The sequence below is a fragment of the Motacilla alba genome, chromosome 2, assembly GCF_015832195.1.
Source record: "Motacilla alba alba isolate MOTALB_02 chromosome 2, Motacilla_alba_V1.0_pri, whole genome shotgun sequence".
Lineage (NCBI taxonomy): Eukaryota > Metazoa > Chordata > Aves > Passeriformes > Motacillidae > Motacilla > Motacilla alba.
In genome coordinates, this window is record NC_052017.1 from 100,783,597 (window position 1) to 100,799,508 (window position 15,912).

At 42.1% G+C, this 15,912-nt stretch overlaps 1 protein-coding gene across 2 annotated transcripts in view; it reads right to left on the reverse strand.

Moving 5' to 3' along the window:
* ANKRD12 (ankyrin repeat domain 12) overlaps positions 1-13,536 on the reverse strand; it is a 59,320-nt gene extending 45,784 nt beyond the window's left edge. Inside the window, exon 1 of one of the 2 annotated variants that reach the window (XM_038130197.1) lies at positions 13,263-13,536. The gene's annotated coding sequence lies outside the window, so the exon portion shown is untranslated. Of the gene's footprint in view, positions 1-12,552; positions 12,773-13,262 lie in introns of those variants that run through there. The other variant, XM_038130198.1, reaches the window with a different exon arrangement.
* Between the last annotated feature and the right edge of the window lie 2,376 nt (positions 13,537-15,912).

Sequence of the window (15,912 nt, forward strand, 5' to 3'; positions counted from 1 at the left end):
TAAGAAAAAAGGGCTTGAGACAGAACGAGAAATTATTCAGGATATTTCAGTTAGAGGCTGGGGAGGCTAACAGGCACAAGACCAGCAATTTGCTACTGTGAGGAAAGAGACCATTCAGGTTTCAACACACAGTAGGAGGGCAGTGTAGTCCAGTAGCACAGGGCCAGGCTTTTCTGGGTTGCACCACATCTACAAAAAGAACATCTGTCTGTATTTTAACCTGGAATCTCCCACACAAATATGTCTAAAGCTTCAGATTGGCCAAATGACAGAATGCGACTGTGACAAGGAGGCAGTGGAGAGAGAGACTTGACAGGACAATGCTGAGAAGGGATTGTCTCTGGGAGGAAAGCACAGGGAACTCCATGATCAGCTCACAAATATTTTTTCCCCAGAACACTTTTTTTTGTGTTACAGAACACAAAACAGAAGCCTTTAGTCTTGTCATTCCTATGTCTTGTAAAAAGGCACCAGTGTTCCATATCCTTTTTGTTTAAATTGAGAATGACCAGCTTATCCCTGTGGTCCATTTTCCACCAGCTCCTTGGACAGATATACTTGCAGAAAAGAAGTCTCAAACATGGCTGATGTCTCATGAAAATGTCAAAATGATGGTAAAGGATGGGAAACTGCCGAGAGCAAGCACTTAAAAATCTCATCAGAACATTATACAAAACAGTGTTCTGAAAGGTCAAAATTTCAGTGACTGCAGCCAGAAAAATATTTGTACCAAGGTCTTAATTGAAGAAAACAATATCAACACAGCTATTCTATAATCATTAGAGCAGTTAATTTGATCTTTACAATGAAGACACTGAAAAGGTCATTAAAGGGTTTATTTGAGCAGAAATGGTCTAAGGTTCTTGTGTTACATGGATTCCCCCAAAAAAGACTTGCTCTCAATCATTTAGCAACTGAGGGCACTGCTGTAGTCCAACACATATTACTGCTAAATTGGATTAGGGAACATTTTAACTCCCTGTGTGCTAAAGTCAAAGTTGAATAGGTACAAAATCTAGAGAGTAAAACATTTTTTCTAAAAAGCTGATAACACATTAGACATATGCAGCTACAATGGACTAAATATACACTGCAATACATCCCTACTAGCAAGCCTGCCTCCTGCTGCAGGCTAGAAACATATTTTCTACAAGCTCAAAGGAAACCACATTCTGCATAAGAAAAGATTAAATACAAGGCTATCTGTATACACTGTACTATTTGAGATTGTATTTTTACCATCACCACTTCCTGTATGTGGTACACACTATAAGACCTTCAAATACAATGAACAGAACATTTTACCAGGCTCTTTTTGCCCTATGCTCCATGGTGTCTTATTGTACTCACAATTCAGTTCTCTGGCAGTAACCAGCAAATAAATTACTAACCACTACGGCCTTTAGGTAGCCCAGCAATTTAGTATTGCAGAGAAAACACTGTCTGAATGATACAGGCAGTGGCTTTTGCAGATGAAAGGTGACAAGAACATTTTTATTTGGAAAATATTCACAAGGTCTTTTCACACAACTGTCGACGGTTCAGTGCAAGCACATTCCGGTGTCAGGGTTATGATGAAAGAACTAAGCTCCAACACAGTCTCAAACTAATGTGCCTAAGGCAACAGTCTGTTGCTGTATTAAGTGTAAACGCAGTACCCAGCACGGACATGAGTCACAAATTTGGCAGATTTTACAGCATTTGACGATAAAAATATGACAAAACATTCTTGGTTCAGAAGTGAGAAATTCCTTTTTATTACATTTTTTTCTTCAAGATTTGCACAATATTTGAGAAAACTTTGCGGCTAGAACATGCAATACTGGGATTAGTTATTATTATACTCTTTTACTATACCTATTGTGCAATCTTAGTGCCTTACCTCTCCCCTGCAGAAGTTTGCCCTTCCAGATTTTAGTGGATATATAAAAAACCAGAAGAAACCAAAGCATCATTTTATTTATATATTATATATACATATATATACACACACACATATACACACACACACATTTTGAAAACTCCTCAGATACTAGCTGATACACAGAACAGACTCATTGTCCTATAAGAGAGCATTTCTACGTTTTAATTTGAAATGTTGAGATACTGCGATTCAAACATAAGAACTGTACAAACCTTTCTGCAATAAGCAAAATAAACTGCTTATTTGAACTCCATTTTATAAAGTTGTCCTTTGTAAAATAAAGTGTAGCAGTAAAACAGGCATGGGCAGTGACTACTCATAATCTCCAGAACAGCTTTTAATATACTCTGAAGTACCTACTCATCGCATGCCAGACTACACTATACAGGGATAGGATGAAGGCCCTAAAAAACAGCCAACACTCAGGCAGCAAGAAAGATTTTCCAATACTTCAGCTGGAACTCACCACTACTTCCTACCAAAATAAGGAATGTATCTCATAGTCTAGGAATTTCTACTAGGAAGAGAAAAAAAAAACTTAAAGGACATACAACTCTTTCCTATGCAGAAAACAAACAAAATCTTTGCAGTGGTTTTGTTGCACTTGCCTATATAGTTTCTTGGGCTCCTACAGATAATCCCTATTTTAAGAGCCTGAGTTTACCTGTGCTTGGTTTCAAGTGTCAAGTTCCACAGGTTTCACAACACTCTTCAATTGTTTTCTGTGGTAGAAGTAGCAGCTAGACATGTCAACTTCTTTATAACAAATATTCTCTAATAAAGTGCGTGACTGAATCTATAGATTTCTAATCAACCTCTAGTTAAAATAAAAGGGGACAAAAATCTTTCCAAACTTATTTATCAGAGAATACAGGAACTTCGCTGTACATAGAATTAAAGAATAGTTGAGGGGACGAGACATTCAGAGGTCCATTTAAGTCTCTCAGTTATCTAGTCAGTCTGACATTTTCAGCTTCAGTTGAACTTTACACAGACCAGATTGAGTTTGTTACTTGAGCAGGAAAACACAGTGAAAGAAGTATGGAAAGTACAAAACTTCCTAGCTGTAGGCACCTCTAAATCATGTAGCGGAACTCACAAGCAGCACACTGTGGAAGAAGAAAAAATTTTTGCCCAAGATTTAATTTCCAAAATCCTATTCACTGATTGAAAACACCACACCCCAGTATGTCTTAGAGGTGTGTTACGTGGACTAACTTCAAGTTTAAAGGTGCTATGGGTTCACACATACAGTTCATTAGAGAGATCATGCTGCAGTAACACCTATGTCTGAGCAAGAGATGACTCCTCTTTCACGTCACAGCTTGTCTATAGAATACCCCGGCCCATCTTCCCAAAGATTTTCTTGCAACTACATAATACCAAATATCAACCAAGTAAGGGCTGAAACTTCTACTGGAGTAAACTGGACATTTCCTGCTTCGCAAATTCTCAACTAAAATTCCAAAATCTACCTGTCAGAATGAAACCAACACGCTGACAACCTGGTGAAGTTCTGAGGAACCAATGACCACAAACAGCTTCAGCAAGTAGCTAAACCTGCTCCTAGAGAAAGATAATCTATTTCTCACTCTTAACATGATTCCTGCTATTTCAGCTTGTCTTGATTCCTACCTTCTTAAAGGGAAGAAAATGTCTACCACACCTTTTAAAAAAAAAACAAACCAAAACCAACATCCTAAATAAAAAGCAGCATCTATGCCAGACAACTCCAAAGAAATTACTATTCATAAATCAAAACCAGGTGTGCTCCATCTCCCTTCACAAATATTCATTTTTTTTCACAATATTGCTGGAAGATGAAAATGCATTATTTCCTTCGCTTTAAGATGGCAAATTAGGTTGAAAGAAATAATGAAGTGAAGAAAAAAAATGAAGTGAGGAGTTTGACCAATCTGCCACACTTGTAACATCAAAGACTTTATTTTTGAGATTATTTTGCAGTAGTTAATACTTGGTTAGACCATAGCTACTACTAACTTAACTTTCAACTTCTGCAAGCAACCACTCTCTGTGCAGAAGGAAAAAGGTCAAACAGTCTCAAAACAGATATTCCCATGCAAGGAAAACACTTCGCATGTGCTCATAAAAAGCCCGTAGCTCACAAAAATCCAAAACAGACTGAAAATAGGTAATTTTCAGGGTCAGTGTTCAACTTCCTTCAACACGGGACCCTCTCTTCCTGTAACCTTCTCGTAAGTTAGAGAACTTCTTTGAGCTTTTGCCACAGGACTCTTCTTAGAGCAGTAATCTAGACTGCACAAATGCATTTAACCCCAGATATTCATAGAGTTTATCATTTAAAGTGGAATATCATCCAAAAACCCATCAACTCATGATTGGAATTCTGCTGTGTGCAGCAGGGCCAATGAGCAGTGCTGCTCTAATACAGAGCAGAGAGCATTTCTGGCACAGCAGAAGGTAAAGGTTAGCTACACTGTAGAACACAGCAAGAAGTCATGCAAATACAGACAAGAAGCACTCGTTTCACTTCTTTTGCAACACACTCCTCCCATTTCCTTCTTCTACTTTCTCTGAAGTTTCCAGTCTCAAACAGATTCTGAGATCCTCCCACTACAGATGTCACTCCACTTATCAAGATTATGAAAAAAAAATTAAAAAAAAAAAAAAAGCAGTTTGTTGGTATCACACTTCTAAACTCATATGGAATTAATCACTGTTTATGTCTTTCCAAGACACTGCAAAAACCACATAAAAACTAACATTTTGTCAAATATCCTTGCAGGTGCTATGTCAACCAACTGAATATTGTTTGGCATGTAAGACCTAAAAATTACTAGCAGAGCATGACAGAGGAAAAGAAAAAGGATCCCAAATATCTATAAATGACCTTCAAAATTCTTCCACACGGATAACTGAACAGGAAAGAACAAAAAAAAAAAAAAAAAAAAAAAAAAAGAAAAAAGTGTGGTTGTCTCATAGCAGTATTGGAGACCAAGTATCCAAAAAGGTCATTTTCAAAGGATGGGACACTCCGAAATAATTACTTAGATTCATGGACCCCAAACCTGCATAAACCCATCTGTTTTAAGACCCATCCAAAAGAAGACACCAAGAAACCACCACCAAAGACCTGTAAAGTGCTGAGAAAAGGTAGAAAGCAAAAGAAGGAGTAGAATAATTTTTGAATAATTTTTTTCTAAATCTTGTACAGCTCTCTTCTAGGATGCTGAACTCCTTCCTTACTTCAAAAAAAAAAAGAAAAAAATCCTTAGGAATTAATCTGTTTACATAATGTTATTTAGGGTGAAAAAACAATGTTGATAAACACGGCCTAAACAGACAGGATGGCACAACCCTGGAAACATGTGAGCAGGGAAGACAGTGCTTTGCAACAGGGATCCCTTAGAAAGATTTCAAATAAACAGAGAGTAGAAAAAGGAAAGCACTGATGAGAAGGTACCTGAAGGAACAAGAAAGTAAGATCAAATATCATTATTTCTTTTTTTAAATTTTTGAACAGAAATAGTTTCACAAGTCTGAAAGGCTAAATATTAATTGTTTAGTAAAAGATACACACAGGGTCAAGTAACTCTCTTCACAATGAGTACTCTCTAATTTACACAGAAATAGTACAGATGTCTATATTCAGGACAAACTTTCAGAACAGCAGTTCTACCAGTTTGAGATTATGGAATTCTCCATTATTTCAGAGAAGTTTTTGAAGAGCTGTGGGCTTGCTTAATAGTGAAGCATGTAGACTGGATACATATATTACAAATGAACTTGCAAAACCACAGTCTTAAGTAGTTAGTAACTTTCACAATAGGCTTGGGAAAAGCAGACTTTTTCTAGAAAAGCATTAAACAGTAGGACATTTGATATCACAATGGCATCCCAGATTGCACAGGAATGGCAGAATCTATATCAATAAGCCAGTATTATCTTGCAAAAAAAAGGCAGACCATTCTATTACCACTATCCATTCAAACATGTAATTTCCTCTCAGTAACCAATAAGAGTGCTGCATGGAAAGCATTTACATTTTATGAAAAAACTGATTTTAAATAGAACAACTGAAAGTACAAAAGCTGGAAGTTTGTGGAACTTGCATAACACACACCTGATGAGATATTCATTAAAGAATGGTTAGGAATTATTTAAAAGCAGAAACTCCTCCCTGATTCTGAGAGACTTGCGTTCAAGCTTCTCTTTATGCATATAGACACACATTCCCTACCACAAAATGGGAAGCATAAGATGTAAAAAAGAAGTTAACATTTAGGAATAGGATTATCTCTGGTTATCTCCTGGCATTATCAACAAACAAACAGACAAACACTGCCTCTCCCAGAATGGCGACAAATCTTCCTTTCAGAAGTCAGTCATCAACCCCCATTTCAGTGTGGCAGGAGTGGCTCCCACATAGTGACAAGAGGCATCATTCCTTCTGAACCACTTATACTATTTCTACAGCATTCCTTTATGTGGGCCAGTAAGGAACTGAACTGCTGCCAGAATTCAAGATGAATCTGAAGGACACTTGTCAGTATTGTATTATTCTCAAGTGCATTTCTCTATTCTCAGATTAACCCTTTGTCTTTTCATGGGGGATACTAGGATTATTGTTCTTACACAGGCTGGCTGCTCTGCAAGGAATCACCGGAAAGAAACAACAGAACGACTTGAATAAAGAATTGGTTTTCTTCTTTAAAGAATTCCAAAGGATCAAAAAAAAAGAATAAGTTCCTTCACAGATGTTCTCAATATTCAAATAATTTCTGAATAAATTCTCTTATTGCTAATTATACTTCAGCTACTTTTCGTATTTCTCCTTCAGCAACAGAAAATAAGATTGTTTCACTTTCAGTTTCTCACTCACAAGCTTACTCAGAGTCAAGCACCAGAAGAGACTTTTTTCCATTAAGTTACAGCACAAGTAATGTACAAAAGACATAGATGGATCTATCCTTTTTTAAAAAGAAATTTAAATTATTTAAAAAGAAATATCAGCATTTTTAACAGGTGGAATGAAGTCCAAAGAAGTCTTACTTATGCAACCAGCTAATCAATATTTTAAACATTTTTTAAATGACTTAATTAACAATCTGTATAGCAGAACTTGGTAGAATGTACCACAGCTTTGCAAGACTACCACACACAGGCAGTACAAGAAGACTGCATCCTCTGACTATTAAAAATTAAATTAGTCAGGAAAAACACATTAACTACAACAGCTGAAATTTTATCAAACCTTCAACAATAAGTTCAGCAAGGAATCTCAACAGACTAACTAAAATTAGAACATATTTTCCTTGCATTATTGGGCCAAATTCCAGTTCAACTGGTCATGACCACTGCTCTAGCTGAGCCTGCAGGGAGCCTGGGAGGGACTAGATGACAGGGTCAGAGGAACCTTCTGACCTCAGCTGGTCCATGATTCTGTCCCATGAATCAGAATGCAGATGTTCTTTACCTCAGCAGCAGGATGGCTACAGGCTGTTCTCTCCTCCTGCTGACATGCTCAGCATAGGACAAGGTTTGTGTCTTGTACATTCTCCAGAAACTTATGCTGAATAGTCAGGACAGCATTTATTCTAACAAATCCTCACACAGCTGGTCAGAAGAACTGGTGCATCTTGTGAGTATGGGTGCCATACTCCAACCGTGTCAGGACAACTGTGTAGAATGCAAACATCATATTCCTACTGAGGGAAAGACCTAGGTGTCAAAATAAACATTTACATGGAAAAACAACATCACCTCTTAGAATCAGACACAGGTAAGTTTCCAGAGTGCCTGAAGGGATTGCCCTTTATTCTCAATAGTCTCTCAAAATAATGGAGATGCTTGATTCTACAAAGAGGAATTCTATTCCAGGGAAATAAAAGAATATGCTGGCCCAAGAACTCTGGCTCTTAGGAGCCAAAGACACTTATTGCAAAATCCATTAGTCCTCCCTTTTAATCTACAAGTCTATAAACTTGAATGCTCACAGGTGCTTCCTCTTGAGTCTTTTTTAGGATGAGCTATGGGTTCAAAGGAAACACCTGCACAGTTTAGTTTAATATGATACATTCTTTAAACTACATGGAGAAGTGGAGTTGTCAATGTCAGGTTTGATCTACAGGTTGTTACTTAAGAATGTAGCTAAATAAATATTTTTCAATTAAGAAAGAAAGATTATTGCATATGCAGAACCTACCAGAATAAAACTTAAAAGCCTCTTTATCAATGGTTTGACAAACATAAGATAAGCAAACCTACTGCCAAACAATTTTCAACTCCTTCCAAAGGAACCTACTTTCCCTCTGGAAACCTACAGATCTCCAAGACAAGAGATTTCATAACTATGCCATACGTTATTACTAGAACCTTAGTAATTTCTATTTAAATCTTCATGAACTAATGATAATTTGTCAATCTACAACCAAGAAAACCCACAACTTATCTGCAGCAGTACCAGGAAGAACATGACTTAAAACACACACAAAGGTCCTTCACAGGCTAAGAACAGATGAAGTGCCAACACCTACTCACAGTCCCTCAGTTATAGCAGGATTCAGGACAGGTAAAGCAGGTAGCTGAAGTGCTAGCATTCATAAGAGGAATCTAAAGCAGTAGATGCAGGACAGAAAGCAATCTTGGATTACTTATGGGTTCCCAAATGGATAACAGAGGTTTTTGTCCTGGCTAAATCGTGAAGACATGCAACATATTTAACAGGCTTTATTGCCACCTCTTGGCCATCACCAAATCTCGCAAAAATAACAACAAAATCATCTGTCAGCTCCTTTACAGAAATAATCTTTCATCGGGGAAAGAGATAGCAAGGGAACAGATGGAATGGAAACAGAGAACAAGCAGAATACTGTTTGCAGACAAGTAAAACTATTTAGGGCTGTAAAACTACAGTGAGTACTGCAGTTGACTTTCATTGAAGTTTTACTGTGTCGTCTGGAGAATTGGAGGGACTGGAAAGCAAAGAACCAGTTATTTTCAAGACAAAAACCAGGATTTTTTTTATTTGCTTAAGAAAGTTAAAATGGGTGTCAAGACATCTGTTTCTTCTTGAAGTCCAAAGATGAATAGATTAGCATTACCCACACATGAAAAAGAACAACACTAACGAAAGGCCCATTTGACCTTCATTATTAAACTAGTAGTACAAACCCAGATTAGCAGGTTGCTGAAGAGTACAGAGCACCACAGAAAGCTGGTTTCTCTCAGTTAGTTGTGTGTTGCACACAATATTGAAGCAAACAAACAAGAGGAAGACACTTCCATGAACCAGCTAAGAAAGTTATCTGACCAAGAGAGCTTGAAAGGTTTGATAGCCAGGTACCTCTTAAATAGGAGTAATGCAAAAGGCTTGGAAAGAGAAAAGAAACCATAAGAAATGTCTTTACACATAAGCTCATTTCTGCTGTCATCAAACAATGGAACTTTTAAAGATCTACCACTTGGAAATGTGTAAGGGTTATTTGGGGTTTGTTGCACTGAATACATTCTGAAGCCTAGAGAGGAGGGGAAAAAGTGCTTTCTACCTCTTATGCTTTCCAGCCTCATGAATATAAGATATACGGCAAGGAAAAAGTTGTTCCAATACTCTCTATCTCCAGCAAGCTACTCAAGGGTAGAATGCAGATGAGAAAACAGAGAAGAAAATATACAAAATTTTCCTCCCCAGAGTACATTTTTAGGTTTTGACTCTAATATAGCCCCTAATTCTGTCTCTAATGTTGCTAATGGCTTTTCTTAACATATACCAGTGTGAAATCAACCCACTTTCAACATTATCACTACCTAGAGCACTCTGTGTAGAAGCCATGGAACTGAGGAGCATTTATTCATATGTTGCTTGCGAAAGACAAAAGCAGTTGCAGCAGACGTAAGGATCCTTCATCAGCTCCAGGGAAATAATCTAAAATAAACTAGGCAAAGTCACACTCCCAAGGGCTTCATGTCTCTACATGAATATTTAGTCTTTAGGCAAGGTGGCAATAAAGGTCCTCAACTGCCTCTGTAAGCTTAGAGAAGAACTTTTAAGACTGTTCTATGCTCTGGAATAATAATGAACTGACAAAAAAAACAAACCTAAAGATGTTAGCAGAGCTCTGACTTCTGTTATTCTGTTAATAAAATCATTCAGTGTAATAACACAAAATGCAAGACTGAGTTTGTGCTAATATTTATTTCATACCATCTGTCACTAGAGTCTAAGTAGAGTCTAATGATGTAGTTAAAAAACAGTTTGATTTGGAGACTAAATGACCAATCAACATTTATAATACTCCATCTGCAAGAGAACACAGAAAAGAAGAAATGACCAAACAGTCATGCCCAGCCCATCACTTTGTAAGGTAAGATCCAAAAAATGTCAAAAGTAGGTTGTTCTGAGTGTGTATATTAACAGTGTGGCAGCAGGTTAATCATTACGTATTTTGTGATCAATAGTTTTTTCCAGTTTTAAAGAGGACCAACCGCACTAGTCTCTCGGGCAATTTCATCAGCCTAGGATGGTCTAAACATGGTAAATCAGTTCAACAAATACAATTTGTTTTCCTGTATGCCCAATACTGAGGAAGAAGTTCTGAATACTGAGGAAAAAGTTCTAGCTCAGTCATTTCTAGGTGCCTATATTTCCACTAAAAAGGATATCCAGGACCTTGCACTCAGTTAAGTTAAAGCTGCAACAGCTTATGGAGTTTCTAGCAATTTAAACAAACATCTAAGGGAGCAAAGAAACTGTTTTTTGAGAACGACTGGTGACCATTGTGATTTGTAAACACAGATATTCAACTTTCAGTGTATGCTTTTAATCCTATGGTTATGTGGTAACATAGCAGTATCTCCTGCAACTAATGCCAAGCAAACACAGAAGCTCCACACAAGCACTCATTTAGCCTGCTTATTAAAAGACCCTTTCCTCTAAGAAGTCATCAATTGTGCAAGCCTGTTGGAACAAACTGCACACAGACTTCAGTTTGTGGCATGGTTCTTGCTTTCTTACACAACATCTGTCCTAAGCTTTAATGTCTGTAGTATTCTGAGTTCACAAACAATTTTGAATAATCCTCTGGGTGGGAGAAGAACACACAAAGAGATGGCAATACAAAGGCAGAAATATTTATATTTGAAAGACTGAGCTGTCATCTTTGTGACAGAACCAAAGGCTCTCTGATCAACTGCCCACACTCAGTGATTACTACAGAAAAGCCAGGAAATAGGAAAAGGGACTCACACACCACACACTGAAAAACTGACTTTGCCACAAGAAATCCATCATGGTCCTCTGGGTGCCAAGAAAAACATTGGTACTACTTGACATTTTATTTTTCTGTATGTTTAGCAAAACGCATACAGAAAGGTAGAACTATTAAGGGGAAGGTAGAGTGCAAAAAGACACAAGACAGTCAATGGGTTCACCATTAACTTCCCAGAGAAATATTCTGCTGTACCTCAAAACCCTACAATTTTATTTGAACAGAGCATTTCTCAAGCTTGCAGAGAAATGTACTAAATCCACAGAGGGTGAGAATAAGGTCCCCAGCTGATCAAGTCACAAGGTCAGCAGGGAATCTGAATTTCCACCTCAAAGAATGAAAAAAAACAAGAGATACCCAACACCTGCACAAACCTCAAACAAAGAGAACAGTTAAAATACCTTGACATCTCAGATAATGCTGAAGATCTGTTGTTCTGGGGACTTTTACCCAGTGAACTACAGCAAAGGATTACTGCAGAAGAAAGAAAAGAAAGCACAGGCTCCTTGCAGCTACACAGCACCTGCACAGCAGCTCACCATATCCCTACCTACAGTAACCAAGACTTGAGGACAACCAAGCTACCATCAACTTGCATACTGAAAAACACCCACACCCTCGCTGTTTCAAAATTAGAGAGAAGGAAGTGCCCCCAACCTCCCAATTATGGCTTGTCAATAATTTGTCAAAATGAATTGTTTTAATAATAGTTAATAATTTCTTATAGACATGATGATCTCACCCTTTCCTAGCATTCCAAAATTAGACCATTTTTTCCTGGAACATAAGTACATTTGGACTGCTCCACATCTGTCCAATAGCTTTTTGTTTCTGTAAGCATCACCACTCACTCACTTACTTTTCTCCATTAAAGATTTGTTTTATCCCATCAGTTACCTTGTAATTCAGGGGCATAATAGTCCCTTTCTTCCATATCACATGGGCTGCAGAAGAAAGGCGTGGAACACAGTGACAGTGTCCATGCAATTTCCACAGGAGTTCTACCTGATAATACCAATATTAAATAATAACACTGATATTGGAATGTGCTGCTCAGGGAGGTGGTGGAATCAACGCCTCTGGAGGTGTTTAAAGAAAGACAGGACAAGGCACTTTGTGCCATGGTCTACTCAAAATGATAGTGTTTGGTCACAGGTTGGACCCAATGATCTCAGAGGTCTTTTACAATCTAATTGAATCTATGATTCTGTAAAGTATTTATTTAATTTGTAAATTTATTTAAAGTAAAAAAAAAAAAAAAGAATCCTTTAATTTGCATACACAGTCTTTAGAGAAAAAAAAAGACCAAAAAAAACCCCAAAAAACCCTCCACCAAAACAAAAAACCCAACCAAATAAGACTGAATATTATCAATGGTACCTCGAGAGTCTGACAGAAATTAGAATGAAGAACTGAGCAACTGAGCCTGGCATTCTCTCATTCCTTCCCTTCCTTTGTTGCCTGCTGTCACCTGTGCAGCGCGAGTTGCCGCGCTTCATCCCCATCGGCGGCTGCCTGGCGCTGGCAGGGAAGGCAGGGAACGCGTTATCCTGCCGAGCTGCCAGGCAGCCTCGGCGGGGCCGGCACCGACGGAGCAACTCCCGAGGCTGCAGGGAGCAGCCGAAATTCCCGACACGGAGGCGGGGCGTGTGTGCTATGTGCGTGTGTGTCTGTGTGCTATGTGTGTGTACACTGCCATGCCGCGCTCGGCACCCGCGCCCCGCTCGCCCGTGCCGCCTCACCACCTTCCCCGCACAATCCCGGCCCTGTCTCCCGCGGGAATCTTCCGTAGGCGGCGGGCTCCTCACGCCGGGCGGCGGGGCAGGGGCCAGGCACGGCGGGCCAGGCGGTGACAGCGGCGGCCATGGCCCCCGCCGCGGCGCTGACGGGCTGACAGCGCGGCCGGACGGAGCAGGGCGGGAGGCGCGGTGCCCGCTGCCCGGAGGGACACGGCGGCGGCGGTGACACCGCCGAGGCGGGCACCGGGTGGGCGCTCCCCGGGCACAGGGACAAGGGGGCGGCACCCCGCGGGCACCGGGTGGGGCCGGGGGTCCCCGCCGCGCGCCGGGAAGGTGCGCTCCAGTCCTTACCTTCTCCCGGGAGCACGGCAGCGGGACGCGTCCTCCTCCTGCTGCTGCTGCTGCTGTCTCTGTGGACGGCGCGGCCGCGGGGAATCGGGCAGGGCAGCGAGTGCCGCCCGCAGTACTCAGGGGCTGAGGCTCAGCCGCGGCTCCGGGGATTGCAAACACCCCGCCCGCCCTTCTTTCCCTCTTCCTTCCTTTCCTTTTTTCCTTCACCTTCCTTCCTCCCTTCCTTCCTTCCTTCCTTCTCTCCCTCTCCCTTCTTCCCTCTCTCCCTCCCTCCTTTCCTCACACCCCGCGCCGCCGCTCGGCTCCCCCCGCCCCCCTCCCAGCGGCGCTCCCATTGGCCGCGCGCCGCCCACGTGGGCCTCGCGCAGGGCACGGGACGCGGGCGAGCGGTGCCGCTGCCAACGACAGGACGCTCGGGGCGGGGTGGGCAGCGCGGAGCTTCTCGCCATTCCCAGTGCCGTCCCCATCCCGAAGGAGACGGGCGCGGACGCCCGCAGGGCGACGGGAAATAACGGGCTCGCGGGATGCCACACACGGACGGGGCTGGGACGAGGACTAGGGCGCGCGCACTGCGCATGCGCTACGGGGGGGTTGCCGGGGGCAGCCGCGCATCCTCTTGGGCTGCGGCCACTGGAACCTTCTGGAAATGGCGGCGGCGGCTCCGGCTGGTCACGGGGCGAGGTGGCGGACGAGAGTTTTTCCGGTCCCTACCGCGGGACGGGAGCCGACCTACAGCCACCAGCGCGCCCCGCTTCGCTTCGCCTCGCCCCGTCCTGCCGCTGCCGCCCACTCCCTGGGGAGGGGTTTTTCCGGCGGTGATGGCGCAGTGAGTTTTAACTATCGGGCGCTGTGCGCGTGCGCGCTGCCCATCCCCTTCCATCCTGTCTTCTGTCCCGTCGCCGGGCGCTGGCGGGGACGGAGGGGCTGCGGCTAAGGGCCCCGCAGTTTTTGGGAGAAGCTCCCGGACGCAGGTGCGTGTGGCGCGGTGCCGGAAAGCCCGGGGTGGCCGTTCGCTTTCGCGAAAGGCTGTGGGATGCTGGTCCCACCGCGCCTGGGGGTCTAGTCAGTGCTGCGTCCCCCTACCCCCCACTCAGGCACAATTCCCATCCGCCCGCCGCTGCAGGACAAGGCAGCTTCTGGGTTTCCGAACTAGTTGTTTTGAGGGTGCTTTGCTTGTACTAATGAACCAGACGTCATATAAAGACATCTAAGGCGTTACGGAGTGACTGAGGATGCAGCCCTAGTTGCAGCCTTGGAAGGGGGTCATTCATCTGCTCTCGTGAAAGGTTTTGCATCTGCTTGTGTCGGTAATAGTATGTGGCAGGACTTAAGGAACATGTCTGGTGCTGTACTCACGGCTTCTCGAGTAATGCTCTCCAGATCGCTTCTGGGAGGTGCTGAAGGGCTGCCAGGTGGAGTACTTTGACGCGGCAGCTAAACAAAGCCCTTTAGCATAGTTTTAATTGCAGTGGTCACTCTGCTACTAGATTGCTTTAATCTGTTACTGGGTAGAAATTCCTGAATGTTTCCTATTAATCAGAAAAGTGGGGCTTTTTCAGTATCAAAAGGTAACTTTGATTGAGGACATCTATTGTGCGAACTTGCCCTATATTCTGATTCCCGCCCCCCCATGATGTACCAGCATGGATAGAGGGTAGCATCAAAAATCTCTCATATTCCCATGCTCCACGGTTTACTGTTCAGACAAACTTCTCTAATTTGCTTTCACAATCTTGCTGTACAAATGCTGCTACATATAATTTGTGCTATAAAGCAACTGCCTTCACTTTAATTTGATTCTGTTAGTGTACAGTGGGTACTGTCTGGTGGCCAGGAACAGCTCTGTCAGCTGAGTGACCATGCCAAAAGGGAGTTGCCTTCATATTCTTTTGTGTTTGGTTGATGGCAGAGGCTGTCTCTAGAAATGGAAAACTCATTGAGTAGCAGACAGCCTATGGAATGTCAGCATAAGTGGAGTAAGAGCAGTTTGCAAAGGCAAAGCAATTACTCTGCAAAGGCAGAGTAATTTTTCTTTTCATGGTATTATACATGGATCCACACTGTAAAACATGACAGGCTACAGGTGTGGCCTGAATTGTGATACTGCATTTTGATCCTTACGCATGAGTAGTGTGGAGTTCCAGTTTGGTGTATGTGTTAGGTGTTCATAACCAGCAGCTGAGGTAATGGGGAAGGAGTCTCATGAGCAATATCTACAGCAGCAGAGATAATAATATCTGTCAGTAACTGGAAAAAATACTGTTCCTTAAGCCTTTTGTAAGAACTACTGTTTGGACTAATGAAAAGTATCTGTCAGTTGACTGCTAGTTGCTATCCCTACATTCATGTTTCCAGCAGCCCCTCCCTGGTTGCAAGATGCCTGGTGTTGGTGTGCGTAGGTCTGCCCTTGATCTGCCCTCCCATCCTATGTCACCAGCCCTGTGAACTACTGGTCTTAGCACAAACAGGTCCAGCATCTGGTTGAACTGTGTCACTGCTGAATTCAGTCTAGTAACTGAAAGACTGAAAATTTCAGACTGCAGTACCAAAATCTGACTTAAGAACTTGCAGGATGCCACACAGGTGGAAGTGTGTGCAGGAGGTAACTGGCAGGTCAGCCCGTGGGGCTAGCAAACATCTGGCACAGGTG